Source organism: Epinephelus moara, chromosome 4 (assembly GCF_006386435.1).
Source record: "Epinephelus moara isolate mb chromosome 4, YSFRI_EMoa_1.0, whole genome shotgun sequence".
NCBI classification, from domain to species: Eukaryota; Metazoa; Chordata; class Actinopteri; order Perciformes; family Serranidae; genus Epinephelus; species Epinephelus moara.
In genome coordinates this window covers 14,226,097-14,246,354 of record NC_065509.1, presented here as the reverse complement: position 1 = coordinate 14,246,354, position 20,258 = coordinate 14,226,097, and the positions used below count along the sequence as shown (strand labels likewise).

Sequence of the window (20,258 nt, the reverse complement as noted above, 5' to 3'; positions counted from 1 at the left end):
GTTTGTCTGTCTCTAGATGTTTGCCATAAATGCCTAATACATTATAATAAAAAATCTCAGTGGAGGGTCAGCTGTATTTTACCTACATAGAAGGTCAAATGTTCAGGAATAATAGTAGTGCTTCTTAACCAGTAAAACACAGTGAGTGCAGCGGAGGTCTCATTTTGTGATTTTCAGACAAGGGCTTTTGTATGGTGAGTCAACAGCCACAAACACCACCCTCCCCCCCCATATTCGGTCCATAATATCCAAAGTAATTATTTGAGACACAGTCCCCCGTCCACCATTTAAACCAGGAGGCTGTGTTGTCATGGAAACACTCGGTACAGAGATGTCTGGTTATTTCAGGCCTGCTCCGGCTGTGACATCATCACAGCTCAGATAAGCTCCTTCTGAGGAGGAAGATGCTCGGCAAGTGCTACACTACTACATGTTAATTACCCCCATTTCATAATCCCTTTAATGTATGGAAGCATCTGGTGTAATTGGGGCCTCCAGCATGGGCTCTTTGTTGTTACATGAGATCATCACCAAAGATGTGGCTGGCCTTTTCGCAGAATGTCACAATTTAATTAGCAGGCTTTTTTAACTGATAAGCTTTTTAAGAGTATTATTGAGGGACTGTGCTGTCACTCAAAAAATGTAAAACTGTCAGTTTACAAGGACAGTCTCCTGTCAGACACATTAGGAAGCACTTATTTTAGCATTTAAATATACAATATGACGTCTCTTTACTTGAATATCAGTTATTCTGATTATTTTATTCACCTGTTGTACGGTCTGCTTGGTTATAATGACATACACTACTAAAATACACATGAAAAACAACATTTTCTGTCGTTTTTGACCATAATTCAGTGATAAACTGTCACAAAACTCACAGTGAATTGCATCTCTGTCTCCATCTTCAACTGACAGTTCCTAACGTTAGCTAGCAGTGACAGGTTAACGTTATGTTGGGCTGGGCGGTTAAGAGTTATGTCTTATTTTAAAAATGGCGTCAATAAATGTTAAAGTTACAGCAAGTTTCCGAATATGAATAATATAATTTGTGAAACTGCTTCATAATTTGGTTTAGCGTGAGTTAACAAAACTATTAGCCGGTCAACTAACTCCAAAAAAGTTGTTTATCAAGTTACACCCGCGAAAAATAAACCGTGTCTCCCGTCGCCACTTTAAATGTAACCGTTAAAGCTGTTCACTTACCCGCAGAAAACTTCCCCCGGTTTAAATGGGCATCGTCGCTGCCGTCCGTGGAGCCAATAATGAAAACACCGCCTTTCAAACGTATCCAGTGTATTTGACGGGCTCAACTTATATCCATGAGTAAGGCTGAAGTTATGTTGCGGGCAGCGACTCCTTCTTCGTAGTTCTCATGTGTTGTTGTCTCTTTGCCTGTAAACTTCGTCAGCTATCATCAAACTGAGAGAAACTCCCCGAGTTAGCGACAGACCGGTGAACTCTTGCCCTGTAAGCTCCTGCAGACGCCGACACTCTGATTTGTGATAAAGCTCTCACGCAGACAGGGCAGCACACACACCAACACACACCCTTAACGCACACACACACACACACACACACACACACACACACACACACACACACACACATAGCTACACACTCAATGAACAATGAAAATTGTACTTAATTATGTCTGTTTTGGGCTAATAGCAAATTTACTACTTATATTATATTATAATGGAATGCTTTACTGAGCTTTTACTGTAATCCTGTTTTTATCCCTCACTTCATTCAAATCCAGAACTATTTTCATATTTACTATAGCTATATTTCTGTGTATCCCTAGAGTTCCTTCCATCCTGTCTGCTTGATGGATTTATAAGGAGGCACTTATAATTTTTTAAAGGAACATCAGTGAAAACAAGTGATTGACTGAACTCTGGTCTCACTAGCTGATCCTCCTTTGGGATTTGCGTTGAATGTGAAAATCCTTCTATTGAAAATGCACAATGGGGAGAGGGAGCTCAGGAGGGGGGGAAACCGAAGGAATTCACAAAAACTAAACAGCTCCGTAGCCGTGAAAGAGGAGATGGTGGAAGAAGGGTGCCTAAATTTAAACATTTCCTCTTTGTCCTGTTTTGGGCCCATTGTCATCGACATGGCGTTCTCCCTTCTGCACAGGAAGGAGTGGATCTGACATCAACGCTCTCAGGCTGACAATGCCAGGAAGTCTGTCTGACTGTATGTAAATATCTCTATGTGTCCATGCTTCCCTTGCTTGCCCGAGGAGCCGCTCTCCTCTCCCTGGCCCTCTCCCCGGAGCAGCTTTTGAGCACTTGAGGGTGTAGTAGTAATAGTAGCAGCGTAGTGATTTACATGCTACACTTCCCCCATAAGTCATCCACAATCTGTCACTGAGAATTACAGCAACCTCATCTTCATGTGACCTCTTCTCTGATGTAGCATCTTTACCTCACGGCTTCATATGTGGACCTAATGGGCTCCTTTTTTATTTCAGGATGTACAGAACAACATATTTGTCTATTTCTGATTTATGTGTTTGCCTTTTCTCCTTTATTCATTTTTCCTCAGAGTTTTGCGTCGACTTACGGTTTGTTACTCTCCTTCACTTCCCTCACTTCTTTCCTCCCTTCCCTTACTCACTCACTTCCTCAGAACCCCAAGCCATCTTCCTGTTGTCCCCTCCCGCCACAAAAGACATCCTGGCTCAAACAGGCCGAATGTTTCGGCTTATACAGAAATTAAACTAACTTATCTTTAGAATATAACTCCATTCAAATAGCATTTTGTATGAATGACAGAAAGTATGAGAGGAAAAGAGAAAGAGAGTGATGGATGGATGGAGGCAGACAGATTAGAGATTTTGACTTTCCACCAGCTGGGCCTGAGTCTGAAACGATAAGTCTTGTTGATGTTTGGCGAGCTGTGTACATTACAGCGAGTTTACTTTGTTGCCTATTTACCGTGAGTGTTGAACACTCTGAACAGAGCCCTTTGAAATGATGTCATCGGCTTCTCGTTTTTCAGAACAATCGACCTCTTCCTCCTCTTCCTATGACACAGTCCCCACTGGTGGGGTTTGGTGGAGATTACTGGAGACAAACACTTGCTGAGTTTGGGCCCAGCTGTAATTATTTCGCCAGTCTTTGTCAAAGCAGCTGAGTGAAAACAGGCTGCCGTGAAAAAGCCGGCCAGACAGGGAGGGCAAGGGGGGGCGCAGATATGTTGTGATATCAAATGAAAGGCTTACTAAAGCCTGGGAACTGGATTTGGGAGGTGTAACTCGTGTGAGAACAGCTGGGCGTTCAGTCACATTTTGTTTCCAGTGCAGGTGTTTGGGAACATTGAGGCTAAAACACTGAATGCCCTTAGATGGGGAGATTACTGAGTTAAGGGGAGATGCTGATGATGCTGTGAGCAATGTATACACTGTGGCTCCTTATACACACCGGCATCTTAAAGTGGCAAACTGCCACACACACCCACATACACACACACACAGATTAACATTTCTGCCCACTTCTGGTATAAAATATGCCCAGGTAGTAGTTGCCTCCAGTGGTAGAAGAGAGTTTGAATTACACTGACATTCCTGACATTCCCTCTGCTCTGACCTGCATACTTCCTTGGCCTGGCTGCACATGGCACTATCCCTACAACACACACACACACACACACACACACACACAGCCCATCCCAGCAGTTCACAGATACTTTGATCTTTACTGCAATCAGTTTGGGATAATCAATCAGTTTGGGCCCTCTCCCACACATGCAGACGTACCAGCTCACATGGCACACACATGGGCCGCTGGAATGTTAACGTATAGAAAGGTCTGACGGCTGTTGGTGATGGGGATGGGGAAGGTCCCACTAAAGGACTTATCTAGCAGCCATCTGAGAGGGAAAGAGGGACATACTAGAGAGAGTAAGAGAGGGACAGGACGAGGGGGGGGTGTGTGTTTGTGTGTTTGTGTGTGGAGCATACAGCTGGGGGACTTTCAGCCATTATCAGGATGAATCTGAAAACAGGAAGGCGGGTTCCATTAAACAAGACGGGCGGAAGACAACCGCAGTTCTACTTCCTGTTTCAAAGCGAGGGAGGAAACCGCATATTTTTTAGGAATTCAAATCAGAATCAACACTCCGGAAAGAACATCTCTATATAAACAAATATGATGCTCTTGAGTTTGAAAGAATTATGAGCACTGCTGGGTTCATTTTTGTAGTACTATGAGTTTTCTGTGAAGCCTATTTTTATATGTGCTTTTATAAAGTTGTTGTTTTTTGGCTTTCTTTTGTGCAAATGTTGCTGTCAAAAGTCAAAAGTGTGATCAGGCAGATGTTTATCCCAGTTCTGTATCTGAGTGATTGTTCATCTGCCTGTGTATCCTGCCTTACAGGCTCTGGGCTGAGCTGGACTTGGCTGTGTTTGTGGGTCAGCAGCAGTGAGAGAAAAGCAGCCCAGCATACAAAACAACATTTCCGCTCATCTTGGTGCTTCCACTTCTTCGGAGAGCAAAGTTGCTCAGTGGGAAAACCCCCAAGGGACGGGGTGATAAAGGGAGGGATCGCAGTCAGCAAGAGGAGGGATATTTAACTGAGGAGAAGAAAAGGAGATGAAACATTGCAGATCATCCTGTGTCTTCTCAGCACAATGTGTCAGTATCGCTGTGCAGAGTTAAAGAGGTGAGATCTGAGGTGAGATAGTACACAATTAGTAGCGTGAGTGATAGTAAAGTGGCATTCCTCACACTGCTTCGTCATTAAGAGAGTTCTTTTAGGGTTGTCTTTTTTATCTCCTTGATGAATGCTGACCTCTGACCACATCGTTGTCTCTGGTCAGTGTCCTCTGCCCTGGTAAGGTTGTGAAAATAGTGGTTTGGGCAGACCCGTTTTTAATGGAGATGGAGCAATAGGCACATTATTAGGCCTATCAATTATAGCTGCATATAATCCCTCCCTCCATCCGTCTCTATCTCTCTGTCCTCGCCGCAGCTCCTTTACCATGTCCTAGTTAGAGGCGGAGAGAAATGCACAGCGAGCTTCCCATTCCTTCCCTGCACATCCTGTCTTATCACCGAGAGAGGGAGCAAAAGAGGGAGTGTGGCTGACATTTTGTGAGTTTACATTGTGCCAGTAGCAAAACCAAATTATGTATTCACGCATATTCCAGACATAAATATTTCTCCAAAGCATTTATAGCTATGTATCTGGTAACCCTATGGTTAAAACATGACCTACAGTCTAATTCCTGTCTAAAATTCTGAAGCAGAAAAAAAATGGAGCTGTTTAGTTGAAAGAAAATGTTATGTACGGCTATGATTCAAGCAATAATTGACTCGGCGTGTCATTTCCATTACCGTGGTCTTTTTATTTGAGTTATTTGAAATCATTAAAATATTTGAACACTGCTAACAGGGTTCGGCATTAAGCAGCAGGTTATGTGTGTGAGAAGAGATGAAAAGCAGACAGAGGGGTGAATGTGCTTAGCATTTTAGTTTTAAAAATGACTATTTGTATAAGTAAGTAGTATCTACTTTAATTTAATCCCAACTTTCATGTAAGCCTGTAATGTAGCAGAAGCGTAGCAGTTTTTATTGTTATCATGGACCACCATGGAAACAGAGAGCGGCACTGTTAGCACTGTCGCCTCACAGCAAGAGGCTCCAGGTTCGAGCCAGCAGGCTGGCTGGTGCCCTTCTGTGTTGAGTTTGCATGTTCTCCCCATGTCACTGGGGGTTTTCTCTGGGTACTCTGGCTTCCTCCCACAGTCCAAAGACATGCAGGTTAGGTTGATTTGTGACTTTAAATTGCCCATAGGTATGAATGTGAGTTAGTCATGTGTTATGCTTTGGTTTAATACAACACCTAGTTTGTGCTATATGCTATTTATAGTCAGTTTTATATTGCGTCATTTTTTTTTTCAAGTTTGTGCATGTCCATTTTGTCTTTCTTTCTTTCTTTCTTTCTTTCTTTCTTTCTTTCTTTCTTTCATGAATATCTGTACAAGTGTCTCATGTATGACTTGTTTTATGACAGAATAAAACCAAACCAGCATTGTATCTGTTGTGCTCCTCTAAATGTGGACCCCTTCCGGTCACCCTAACAACCCAGCGTCCCTTCTTCACCTCAAACACACACACACTTAGATCCTCGCTGTTAGGGTGATGTAATGGCATGTAGAGGTTGTTAGATGTGCCAAATATCCAAAAGCAAGACATACACTCAAGTGAAGAGAGACATCTAGAGGAACCAGCTGAAACTGTTGTCTTCTCTTCTTCACTATCAGGATGTAAATTGCTTTTTCTCCTTCTTATCCTCTTTAAATACAAAATACACATTTTTTACAGAGAAGGCTGGCACTTGCTGAAACCTGCTGTCACTCTACAAGTTAAAGTTGTCTGTGAAACTTCCTGTGCACTGATCTGCAGTTATAGATCTCTGCCACACGATGGCACTGTGGCTCTTTCAAAGGACACTGCACACATCTTGCCAGTGGAATAGTGGATTACAAGACAATCCTTTATTATTAAAAATCAGATATAGCGTACGTTTGAGAATATTGTCTATTTCAGGAGTAATACCACACACGCAAATCCAGGTTTCAGGGGAATCTGACTGATAGAGTGAAACCGGAGGAGTTGATCTAAAATGATGAAATGAAATTGACCAAATTTGCTATGAGGATTTTAATTAACTAAGAGTTCCGAGGTGTAGTTCAGTCTCTCATTGAATTATTGGTTGCTGTTAGATAGCTTCAATAAGAAGCTGCTACCAAACTTGATAAAGAGCGGTGATTGTGTTCTGCACTGCTCTGCACCCGCATTTACGCAGCATTAATGACAGAGTTACCCTAAGGCTTCAGGCTCCTATTTCTGTAATGAGGGTGTAGTTACATGTGCAGTAACTCCATAGAAACAGCCCAGCCACATGTGTCACCAGGAATCCTCTCCGTTGGAATTCAGCCTTTAGCCGTGTGTCAATCAATGGAGCCATGGTCATACTGCTGAAGCTGTGACCACAGATACACTTTTTGAGAAAATGTGCCTCGGGCTAAAAAGTAATTTGGTGTGAAAGTAAAGAATTAGACCTCGGAGATGTGGCTAGCATTAAAGTTAGATGTGATTAAAGCTACAGGCATCGATTGGATCTCCGTTACAAGGTACCAAGCCTCGGGATGTGCTGCAGAATGGTGGAATCACTCTATTCAATTTCATGATTTTCCACTGTAACACTGTGAGATGATTTCATTTGCTTTACGCATTTGCAAAGAGGCTCAGCCAAAAAGAAAAAAAAAAAATAGAAAAGAAAACGGCATGATCTCACACATTTGCTGGCCAGGTCCATAGTATCCGATGATGCCTAATTGATACGAGTTAGGTAATGGCTTGGTTTAAATTAAAAGCTACAAGTCAAGTGGAACTTTCTCATTTATTATTCAGTGAAGCACATCGTCCTTGCTTAAAGGCCTTAAGAGGCGAGATAAGAAGCTTTTTAATCTGTATATGGGAGACATACGTCTGTCTCAGCTCTCACTTCCAATCAGTCAAGACGAGGCGAAATCAGCGGAGACAATGTGTATTTGTGTGTGTGTTTATCCAATTTACCTGGGTGCACATTCATTTATTCATACGTGCTTATTGAGAGTATAGAGTCTGTGAGGGAAAAGAGGGATTCTGGTTATTAGGGGGAAAACTGTTGAAGAGGTTAGAGCCCAGCACTCCAAGCTGAAGCCACTTTCGCTTTCATGTTAGCAGCTGTCCAAGCCCAAAATGGCCAATTACCATCATTTCTCTGCTGGTGGTGGTAATGTTAGTGAGATAGTCAGGGAAAGAGTGAAAGTGAGAGAGAGTAATGCGGAGGGAACCGAGAGCAGATGAGGTAGAGGCAGCCGAGATAAGCCACAAAATAAAACCATATTTCCACAGCATGGAAATCAGACAACATCCACCATGACAGAAGGTGAATCCATCATCTGCAAAGGAAATAGATTCAATTAAATGGGTCCTTCTGGTGTGTGAATATACACAGAGATTGTTTTTATGGAAATAATAATTGTAATTGCAATGCCCCCTTTTCACATTGATTATGCAGCGTAAATAAGCAGAGAAACACGTAGTGGCAATGTATACAATGTTTATAAATAAACATACATTATAAATATATCTGCACAAAGGAAGAAAAAAAGATAAGGAAAGGAAAAGAAATGAAAGAGGAAAACGATCCTGTGGTATCTCTGCATATTCAAGTCTGTAAGCATGCATGTGTTGTTATTATTATTGAGAGTGAGATGAAGACTGAGTTTCCCCCAGAGACTCCTCCACTGATCTGTGTCTCAGTGTCTCAGTCTGATCTTTGCCAGGAGGTAAATGCTGTTAGAGCTTGAAAGATTGCGTGCGCATTATTTCTTATGGGAAATATATGATATTCACTTAACAGCATGATGTTTTTATCACACTTTCTCAGAGCCTAAAAAGCTAATCAATCCGAGCCAATCAAAGTCACGAAACCGTGAGTGCTTGAGAAGTAAAGATCAGTGGATTATTGTCAACTCTTTCACTTTTTATAATACCTCAAGGAACACGTTGCTTTACAGGGGACAGGCAGTGCAGCTCATAATTTCCAAGAGACGACACAAACCCAAACGGCTTCAACCACAGGCAGGGTCCAAGTGAAAGAGATGACATTTCTCAGCTAGGTTAGATGAAAGGACGCCTCGTGTCTTTTCATCAGGATTGATAATGCGGCGCACAGTATTACATGTAGGTGACTCTGGTTGCCACTGAAAAGGGATATAGAGTCTGTTTTCTGACCTTTCGTTCGACCGGCTGGACCCTACCAACAAATTGACATCAATATCAGACTGTCTTGTGTGACAGAAAAAGAAAGAGAAGCCATACCATTTTGTTGACAGAGTATGATTGGGGACTTAAAGAGAACAGTGGCAGAGGGATTTAAAAACACCTGTATAGGAGAGTGATGATGCTGAGACCAGAGGGCAAAGGCAAAGACTCGAATGATAATACTGTGTAACAGAAAAGAAAGCTCAAACCAGATGAAATATTTTCTTGCTGGTGGTTTCAAGGAGGAGACAGAAGCTGATCGTCCTTTACGGTCCAGCCTCAAGCTGAGGCCCTGTTTACTCCCATTTTAGTTTCTTGCACAAGAAGTAATCAAGCGCTCCTCACGCTGAGTTTATTTTCATTTGATTAATTCTAATGCGGCTTTGCCCAGTCTGTGATGATAACAATGAGGGTTGCATGTCTCACTGCCTCCATCTGTCCTACTAGAACATGTCTGGGAACACAACATCACCCGAACACCAGAACGGTTAATCTGCCTTATTTACTTCTCCCAATATGGCTGCTTTGTCACACACATCGTTTGTCCTCCAGGATAAATATTTCCCCAGCGTCGGTGCACACTAAATGTTGATTTACTCTCAGCCTGTTAAACTGGCCAATCTGCATATGGTGTGTTTGTGTTTTGTCAGGATGCATCCACTGTGACAATATATACTATAATTATCATCTAAGTGTGACAGCAGAGCTGGAATCCATTCATTGGTCTGCAGAGACCTGGGTGTGTGAACTGAGTTGTCATATTGTTGCTGTGTATTGAAGATGTCTAGTCTGACAAAGGGGTGATTTAATAGAAGAACAATTTAATGTTGTCTGATTCCATTGTAATGAACAGGATCTCGATTCATTTTGCTCTCCTCAAAGGGAGAGAAATAAGGGGGGAGTCAGAGGGAGAGTGAATAAGAAAGAGATGAAGATCTGATTCGTCGTCTAGCTATTTATGTTGCTGAAAGAAAGAGAATTTGGAGCAGGCCATTTAACTTAATGCTCTCTCTTCTTTGCTAACGGTCTGAAGATAATTAGTATTACTAATCAAAACACTTGTGTCTCCTCTCCCCTGGTGTGTCATCTTCCCCCAGGGCCATTGTAAACTGTCTATTGCTATGAAGGGCACTCAATTCCTTCTTTTATGTTTCCATTGGATATACATGAGCACAATCTAATGTATTTCCCATCTGCACTGTTTATTGTTGCTGTCGTAATGTCTTCAGCTCATTGTTTTTGTATGAGTCACCAAGCATCACATAAAAAAACATATAAATCACCACATTTTCCTGGTTTGCATTCAAATATATCAACTGTCCTTAATTGGATAGATGCAAATTGGACAGAACCAAGTGTCTAGCATTAAAAGGACAACCATGCAATATAGTAAGTGATTAGCTGTCGTTGGCTCAATAATGTCCATTGCTGAAGACAGTTAATTAGCTGAGAATTGATCGACAGAAAATCTGTCTCTTGTTTTGATAATTGGTGATCTTCATAACTGACCACCAAAGATTTGTTTGCTTGTCTGTATAGGGGCTACAACTTTATATATTTTTATTATCAATTAATCAATATGTTTTTCAAATAACTGATTAAATCTTAAATGTCAGGAAATTGTGAAAAATGTCCATCATTAGAGCCCACAGTGACGTCTTCAAATGGCTTCTCTTGTCCAGCCAACAGTCAAACCCCAAAGCTATTCAATTTATCATGATAAAACAGATATACCAAACCTCACATTTAAGTATAAACCAGAAAATGTTTGACATTTTGGATTCATAAATGACTTAAATGATTAATATATTTCAAAGATGCTGGCAATGCATTTTCCACCAACTGACTTATTGATAAATTCGACTATTCGTTTCAGCTCTATCCCTAAATGGGTTTTCAATTCATGGTCGGACCAGGTGCATAAAGACATTACTTTCGGCTCAGGAGGCTCTGTGTTGTTTTTTTCTTAAAGACTTATTACTCAAGTCAACACAGGAAAAAGAGTTTACAGTCATGTTAGAAGCTCTGTGAGGCTGTACAGTGCACTGTGCAGTGCTTTGAAAAGATGCTAGCATCTCGTTTCCACTTGTGTATACGGAGACGAGGCATCCGAAAGTCATTCGTTCCTATGAAAATCTCTGTGATATCCGATGTGCCTGCGAAACTCCTCCCCTCCGTAATATTTTGGTCCGGAATTTGCCTCGTTAAAAAAAAATGTAACTTTTGCAGTGGAGAGACTGCATGACAGTGTGCTACGTAGCTAACAAGCTGCTAACTGGCTAACAGGCTGTTTTCTTCATTCAGTTGCCTGTGTTGATCGTCAAGTCAGTTTGTATGATTAAAAAGAACTTGTCTAGTTTTAACACAGTGTGAATCTGAGTAATGTTATTCTGCAAAAATATGGTCATAAATTATATGCAGTCAGATCGTCAGTATGATTCTTTCAGCCATTCTTATGTCTTTTTGATTGAATATTTAACAAAACATCCCACATATCTTGCAGGCCAACATATTCATTCATTTGTTGCCATGTGATGTTGGTCCTGTTTTTGTCCCAGTATTGCTCCAAGCGCATATTCCAAACTACTGGATGGCGAAAAACGAACAAAATCAGCCTCTCTCCCATGGCTACAGGTAGTTTCTATAAGGTTTTTATCCATCTTTAAAGAAATGCACTTACTTGCATTGGAATCTAGAGGCATCATCCGTATATTTATGCATCTACGGACACCAGTCACATATGTAACTGGAAACGAGGCATGAAAAATGAAGTCAACGTGAGAGTGCCAAAAACTGCAGTTCCTCAAATGGCCTCATGAGGCTAACTCCAGAAGCCAGTTGGTCCCCACTCATGTTAAAATGGCCAACTTTATTGCAGAAATAAACATGTTTACAGCCCAGTAGTTTACATTTTATTAAGGTTTAAAGTTATGCATTCTTACGGCATGGCTGCTTTTATTAACAGGCTGTCTGCAAGGCATCACCACAGTCTGTGAGACAGATCCACCCCTTGCTCCTCCACAGCTCCACACAATCCAAGATGGTGATGGCCAAAATGCCAACTCGACACTTCAAATCAGGAGTCCACAAACCTATGTGTAGCATCACAGTGGCTACATCCATTATTTTACACAGTTTATGTGTTTAGCAGGTATCATCTTTACCATGCTCACCATCTTGGGGTAGGTGTGCTAGCATGCTAACTATCGCTAATATAAATATCTGTAGCAAATATCAGCAGCAATCCATCCAATGGTTGTTGAGACATTTCACTCTGAACCACAAATGTCAAACACATGGTGTAGTCAAAGGCAGTAGAAATCATTCTATAATCACCATGCATGTCTGCATAAAATTTCATAGAAATCCATCAAACCACTGTTAAAATATTTCAGTCTGGACTGAAGTGGTGGACCAGGTGACTGACCATCATTGCCATCCCTGGAGATATGTCCTTGGCATGACTAAAAATGAACCTGGGAAAAACCTTGGACATGTCACGTGTCTGTTATGCCACTAACAACAATGTGATGCCCAGCCACTGCTAAAAAAAATGGATAAAACAGCACTATTATAGAAGTGTATTAAAGCAGCATAAGAACAGGTGAGTTGGAACCACAATTATGATTAATTACCAAGGATTTACTAAGTGAAAGGAACAGGAAGCAAATGGTGCCAACAGTAAATAGCCTGTTTCTCGTCTATCTGTATCCATTGCAGCATTTCTCTCTAGTTGACATTTTACTCCGGATGGTGGATATTGGCAGAGAGGAGGCTCGTGTGACTTCATCTCAATAAATTACAGCATGTCATGGATTATAGATTAATTAGTTTGTCCTTACCTGAGAGCAATGAGTGGAATCCAGTGGTGAAAGACCAATTTTACACATCTCTGATTAAATAGTGCCAAATTACTTTTTAGAAATATGAGCTGGGAGGAAATTGTGGAATTTGACTTTTATTTTCACAGTGGGAGAGTGTAATAGTGTTGGAGCAGGGCTTCTAGACTACTGGGCTGTGCATCACAAAGTCAAAGTTGCAAAGCCATTTCAGTAAAATATGAATTAAAAATGTGACTTAGACAAACTTCAAATTAAAAGAAAAATACTCTCCCTGCCTAGGAACATATTTTCCTGGATGTGCCTGAATGTGAGATAAGGCTTGTATACAGTGAAAGATATCCTGAAATACAAGGGGGAAAAAATCACATCTCCATCACCGTATGTAGCCTAGCACCTGCATGGCTATAGATACTGTGCCAGAGATGGAGTTGTGCAAAGTTCCCGAGGTTTCCTTCATAGTGAAGTCTAAGTTTGATTGAGTTTTACCTCCATCACATCTTGACATTCACAAATCAGTGCCTTCACAGGGAGAGATACAGGATGTCCTTGTAATGTCATTATTGTGGGTGTTATGTCAGTGACTGTTGAACATTACCAAAGCAAACATTATTCAAATAAATAAAGTTGCCAAGAAAGTTCTGTCTATTTTGATATCACAGTATCACACTACTCAGAGCTCATTGCATACACTACATTCAAAGATGTTTCACAATGTAACACAATGTTCAGAGATCCAACTATTGATGCATAACGTGTAGTTCGGAGAGGCATCCTTGGTGTCACTGTTGAGTCATTTCTATCTATCTATCTATCTATCTATCTATCTATCTATCTATCTAATTCAGGCATTGGTCAAAGCCAAAATGTGTCCAGAGCCGTATCCAATGTATCCGATGTTTTTAGGTAAAGACTGTTGAAAAGAAGACACACAAAGCACAGACGGTGCAACTAATGACAACATGAAAAAAAGAAATATTACCAATAAACCTACCAAATGGTACCGATGTATGGCTTTAATGTGGCTGTTTTCTTGCACAGGTGGTCGTTCTAAAACAGCCGTACATGAAGATTACAAGGTAGAATTTCAGCAGTTTGGTCGAATTTTGCATATTCTTGCTCTTCTGTTAGTTAATAGTTGACTTGGAGGGGGACATGCTGCCTGTCATTAATTTGGAGTATGTGTCCAGGTATTACACATTGCACCATTACAGTAATATGCATCGATCAAAGTTAAGGTTGGAGGAAAAAACCCAGAACATCCCTAGTACAAACCTCATTTCTAGCAGCAGACAGGCAATTTCATCAAACAAGGTCTGCTAAAACTACTGTGCACCACCTTCCCAGACAGCAGACGTGAACATTTAGTAATTAGCTTTGTAAAAAATTGTTAAAGTGTATTCACAAAGCATTTATACCCATTCACTTATTTCACATTTTGTTAATTTGCAGCCTTATACTAAAATCATTTAAATTCATTATTTTCCCTCAGCAGTCTACATTCGATACCCCAAAATGACAAAGTGAAAACAGGATTTAGAATTTTTGCAAATTTATTCAAAAGGAACAACTGAAATATCACACTGACATAATTATTCAGACCCTTAACTCAGTGCCTAGTTGAAGCACCTTTGGCAGCGATTACAGCCTTGAGTCTTTTTGGGTATGATGGATTTGGGGATTTTCTGCCATTCTTCTCTGCAGATCCTCTCAAGCTTTGTCAGGTTGGATGAGGACCGGCAGTGGACAGCCATTTTCAGGTCCCTCCAGAGATGTTCAGTTGGGTTCAAGTCAGGGCTGTGCCTGGGTTACTTAAGGATATTCAAGGAGTCGTAAGTCACTCCTGTGTTGTCTTGGCTGTGTGCTTTGGCTTTTATTGTCCTGGTGGAAGGTGAACTTTCAGCCCGGCCTGAGACCCCGAATGCTTAGGAGGAGGTTTTCAATAAGAATATCTCTGTACTTTGTGTCAGTCAGTACTTTCCCTCTACCCTGACCAGAAAAAAAGACCAAGAGAGAAGTTGGTGGAGACCAAACCAAAGCTAAAAGAGATGACAGTGCAAATTACATTTCTCAGATGGCCAGAAACACCACTGTAATGTGAATGTATAAGGAAGCGCTTGTTACTTGCTATCATATGAAAAAAAAGCACAAACAGTGGCTGTAAAGGATCATTTTTCAACCTTTTCTATGCAGATAACATTTCTGTGGTCAGTATCAGCCATGCCAGTGTCAGTAGTATTAATTTTCAACAGCTGCTGTGTCTACTGTATAGTGATTTCACCTAAAATTGGAGTAATGTCAATGTTGTGTTTATTCCAGGTATTGACATGGCGCCAAAGAATTAATTTACCTCACTTGAAAACATTATTATTCATGATTCACCTTTTGCAGCAAAAACCACTGATCATCCAAAAAGCTGTTGAGGGCTAAGCCTGGATCAAAACAGAACAAGACAGTGAGAGAGGCTGTGACTAACAATCCCCAGAGAGAAAGCAACCTTGATGGGTTTCAGACATTCCTGGTGTCTGACAGGGTTGTTTGGTTCTCTCCCTTGTGCCCTTATTCATGAAACTTCATTTTTAAAAAGCCAGATCAAACTAGCCTTACTGCTCCTTGAGCTTGATGATAGAAAATTAAATCTAAATAAAATATGAAAACCATGTGTGCTTGAAAGTTTTGAGCTGTTTATTGTCAGATACGAGCACAGTATGTGACAACTGAAGAGGCAGTGTGCATGTATTTGAAATGCAAAAAAAAAAAAAAAGTGGTTGGCTAATTTGAAATCTCATGCATATTCAGATATAAAGGTAGGGCAGCCTGACTCTTGAAGATGTTTCAAAATGTTCCAGCTTTACTCATCTGTCACACACTTTGTACTGCGCAAGAACTCTTCTGGGAGTGGGTTCATATGTTTTGCAAAAGACTCCTTTCAACATGTGCTTTTGGCAAGCGATCAGCCCCTTAGCCAATTCAGCTGTGATATGCGTGCTGGAACTAGTGTATAATAAGAAAATGGTATTAAGTGTGGAAAAATATCATTATTTCTCATTTAGCTAGTCTTCTAAACTCATCAGTGCAAGTCCTACCACAGAGGATAGCTCCTGCAGCTGCTGTGATTATGTGCAGTGTGCACTCATTGTGTGTGAATGCATAATTCAGCTGCACGTGTGTTTGCGTGCTTACATTTGTATGTGCATGTGTGGGTGTGTGTCCCCACGAGACAGGATTAAGTGTAGATAGAGTTTTCAGAGTAGAACCGATCTCTCGGAGAGACAGGGGTCTCTGGGCTCTTAGCGCTGAGCCCCGCTTCTCCTCCTCGCCGTTTCCCTCCCACTCCTCTCAGCACCGTGCTTAAATACTGTGGGGCCTTGGGATGAAGCCTGGATACAGCACTGTGGTTTCAGGGTTGTGGTTCCCATTTAAAATCAGCCGATTTCCTCTTTTTCTAAAAGTGGTGAAAGAGTGAGAAATCTGGAAGCGGATAGACAGATAGATACTGCTCCTGCTTCCCTCTGCTCCCAATCTCAAGCTCTGTGGGTGTCAAGCTGTAAAAACACTGAAGTTTTGTGCACTGCAGTGTCTGATGAGTATGTGAAGGATGAACAGAGCGAGTACGGAGAATGTTTCTGTCATGTTCAAGGCCGTAAAAACAACATTGAATACCCGTGATGTTTGTGTTTTTTTTCAGCCAGTGTCCGTGGGAGAATGAAGGAACAGTTTTTTTTTTACCTTCTTTTGCGCACAGAGCAAAATTGCAGAGACAAGCAGACATTACCTTGCAAAGTCAAGACCCAACATTTGCGATGTGTATTGACATATTGATTTTCCTTGGCAGCTATTGGCAGAAGGAGTGAAGAGGATGGGGCCATGTGTGCGGGTCCACGGGAGCTTGGTGAGATCCAGGCAGCATTATGCACACCAAGAGAATGAGGCTTAGCATATATTGAGTGTTTATGCTGCAGAATAGAAAGTGTGGAGCACCTTTGCTTAAACTCACTGACTGTTAAATTGGGCTTAACTAAAAATCCCTCTTACACAAACAGAAAGTGATCCAGGGCTCTTTTTTTGCGCATAAAATCCATTTCATGTGGGCATCTCTGCAAAACACGTTCTTTTTCATATATTGATGGGTCTCTCTGCTCGACATGAAAATATACAGACAAATTTGTAGGTGAAAGAGATGAAGAAAGAGGGAGAGTATGGCCAATAGATGAAGGATAATGTGTTGAAAGAGGTGATCTAGAGGAGACTGAAGGATATCCATTGTTTGTCTTCTTAAGGGCAGGGCACACATGGGGGACAGAGCTGGAGTGTATGTGGATTAGAGTGAAGCTCTGTCCTGAATATATAACCAACCCAAGGTCTGCTCACCTCTCCTCTCCTGTCCTCTTTTCTAGCACAATGGCCTTTACAGGAGTTGAGAGACTGTGAAATATTAACGTCCTTAAAGTATTCTTACTGGACGCCTCTTTGATGTGAACAGATAACGAGAATAACATAAGGCAAGCATGTAGCTTGTGCAGTCCGCTCACGTTTCTTGCCCGATGTAAAATGGGTCAAAACTAGAAATCATAGTTTGGGATGCATTTTTTATGGGTTGGTTATGAGCGGGAATGGGAAAGAGGTGGTGTATGTCAGGACATATTTTGATACAAGACATAAAAATGCTCCAAATGTAAATGTATAAAATAAAAACATTGTGCAACCATAAGCAGAAACAAAACAAAATAAAGCATTTTTTTTATGTGGAAAACACAATAAAGTTCCCTTTAGAGAATTGGAGCAGTGTTTCACTAAACAGATTCCATATGAATGAAATATCAAACAGACTTAATGATCACAAAAAAAATATAAAATGCACAAGCAATCATTCATGTAGCTACAGTGCACTGCTCCTCCAGCTGATAAGGTAAGGTGTTATTGTTATGCTTAGTAACATGTCTTCAGTTTTTACAATTTATGCAGTCTCTTTGTAGGAACACATACAGTCTCTTAAGCACCTGAAGCATTTCTTTGCCATGCATTTTTATCCGCTCGGTGCTCTTGTTTGCTGGCAATTAAGAGCTTAACACAGTAAATCATTGCTTTGACTGTGTGGAACACGAAGACAGCATGTGTGCAAGGAACATGACCAATTACATCAAATTGTGACAATACCTTTTTTTTCTAAATGTCCAATATCTAAATGCTTAAATAAATGCATTTGTTTCGTAGTATAACAAGGGTCATAGCATGTTTCCATGATACACGTTTCCTCGCTGACCTCTTGCTGATAAGAGTCTGAGCAAATGATTGTGTTCAATTTGCAGCTCAGGGTGCGCTGCTTAGGAGTGCTTTAAGCTCGATGACGCATGTTACTGCACACGGATAAATTGTGTTTTTGGATTGGTGTACAGGTTTGTACAAGTGGTGTAACTCAGGCTGCTAATCAAATGCACACAAACAAAGGTAAGGGAGGGTAGTGCTGATTTTTCTCTCCATAACTATCAATTACAAAACAAATTATGCATTTCTAAAATGAATATAAAGTGGAAATAGACAAGATATTTGCTTTAACTTATCATTATGATGTAAATGTCGATTGCTCAATAGCTATAGAATAATGACACTATGAGATTGGTTCCCTATAAGCCTTGCTTTCACTGTGCAATTCTGTCTGCCACTGAGTATAAAGGAAGGCTTGATTTACGCCACAAAGGAAGCGCATCAACCATTGTGCAACCAAAACAAGAAGAGGCTAGCACTTTTGTACTCACCGGTAGCTATCCGCAGTTACCAAAGAGTACTATCCCCCAGAGATGGGGACTCGAGTCATTGCGACTTGGACTCGAGTCGACTGGAGTCGCTGTTTTGATGACTTGTGACTTGACTTGACAAAAAATAAAAGACTTGAGACTTGACTCGGACTTGGAAGTTAAAGACTCGGGACTTGACTTGACTTGAGACACGATGACTTGAATGACTTGAGTGTTATTCACATCATGTTTTCGGTTAGAATATAAAATTAATAAATTAATTTAAAAAATAATGTCGATTACCCGGTAGGAGCGCAGGCTGAGAATGGCATTGTCATGATTGGATCACTACCCTGTCAATTAGTCATTCGGTTTGGTGGAACTTGTTTTTTTAATTTATTTGCTAACATTAACCCCAGAAAATGTGAGCGAACATTCCGACCGGTTCATCACAAGACCGGTTGTATGTTTTATGAACGAGCAACACAGGGTTAAATGAGCTAAATGGGTGATTTTGGCCGCTGCCTTGGTTTGTGTGTGTGTGTGTGTGTTTGTGTGTGTGTGTGCGCGCGCGCACGCATGGGGGTCGACCCTGCAAAGTAAACACTGCAGCGATGAAGTCAATGTTTACTGACAGTTACATATATCTTGTCTTTTCACTTTATTAAGATCAGATTCTGCAGGTAAAATTACAATAATAAGGTGACTTGGACTTGACTTGACCTATTACAGGACTTGACTTGACTTGACTTGATTTGACTTGCCCAAGAAAAAATGACTTGGGACTTACTTGAGACTTGAAGGTTAAGACTTAAAACTTACTTGAGACTTGCACATGTGTGACTTGGTCCCATCTCTGCTATCCCCATTAGTGGACATGGCGGATAGCAGAACAACCGAAGTAACTGTGGAAACTGTGGCAGTTGCTAGGCTCTGAGGAAAACGGGATCACCTGGACTGTCTTTATGACAGTGGCGCCAACAATAACACCACTTAGGAACGATGTGGGGGAAGGAGGAGCTTTGCTTTCTTGCCAAGAGTTAGATGAGTAGATTGATGCCTCGTTTAAACCTGTCTGGTTAATATGAAACTACAGCCAGCAGCCAACTAGCTTAGCTTAGCATAAAGACTGGAAAAAGGGGGAAGCCAGGCTCTGTCTGAAAACCAGAAAATGCACCCACCAGCACATTCAAAGCTCTTTAAAGGTCCAGTGTGTAGGATTTAGTGGCATCTAGTGGTGAAGTTGTAGAACATGTTCCAAGTTTATAGGCGAACTACAATGATTGACACGAAAATGCAAATGGCACTATCTAGAGCCAGTGTTTGGTTTGTCCATTCTGGGCTAATTTGGAAACAACATGGCAGACTCCATGGGAGAGGAATAGCTCCGTATGTGGATATTAATGGCTCCCTCTAAGATAACAAAAACACAACAATTTTTATTTTAAGGTGATTATAAACTTATGAAAACATAGTTCTGAATATTTTGTACCATTTCTGCCAACAGATGGCACTAAATTCTTCACACTGAACCTTTAATTAACAAGTTATACATCTCATTTGGTTAGACAGATTTTGTTACGTCTTTCCCCGTTTCCAGTCTTTATGCTAAGCTAAGCATAAAAGCTGCTGGCTGTTGTTTATATCAACCATACAGATCTGAAGAGAGAGGTACTGAATAAGTGTATTTTCAAAATGTTGAACTATATACTTTAAGGCTGGAATCACAGTTCAGCATTGTTTTTACACTCAAAATCTACAGAGGGAAGAATAGTTGCCTCATGCAAGCGAGACTACCACAGTATAAAACACTGAGGCTTTATTTGAACCTTCCTCTCTACCTTTGTCCCTGTCAC

The 20,258-nt window shown here is 40.9% G+C and overlaps 1 protein-coding gene across 4 annotated transcripts in view; it reads right to left on the bottom strand.

The window, feature by feature from the left end:
- Positions 1 to 1,473, bottom strand: part of LOC126389415 (rho guanine nucleotide exchange factor 9) — a 49,252-nt gene extending 47,779 nt beyond the window's left edge. For all 4 annotated transcript variants that reach the window (XM_050043092.1, XM_050043093.1, XM_050043095.1 and 1 more), the window contains exon 1: positions 1,207 to 1,473. The gene's annotated coding sequence lies outside the window, so the exon portion shown is untranslated. The remainder of the gene's footprint in view (positions 1 to 1,206) is intronic.
- Between the last annotated feature and the right edge of the window lie 18,785 nt (positions 1,474 to 20,258).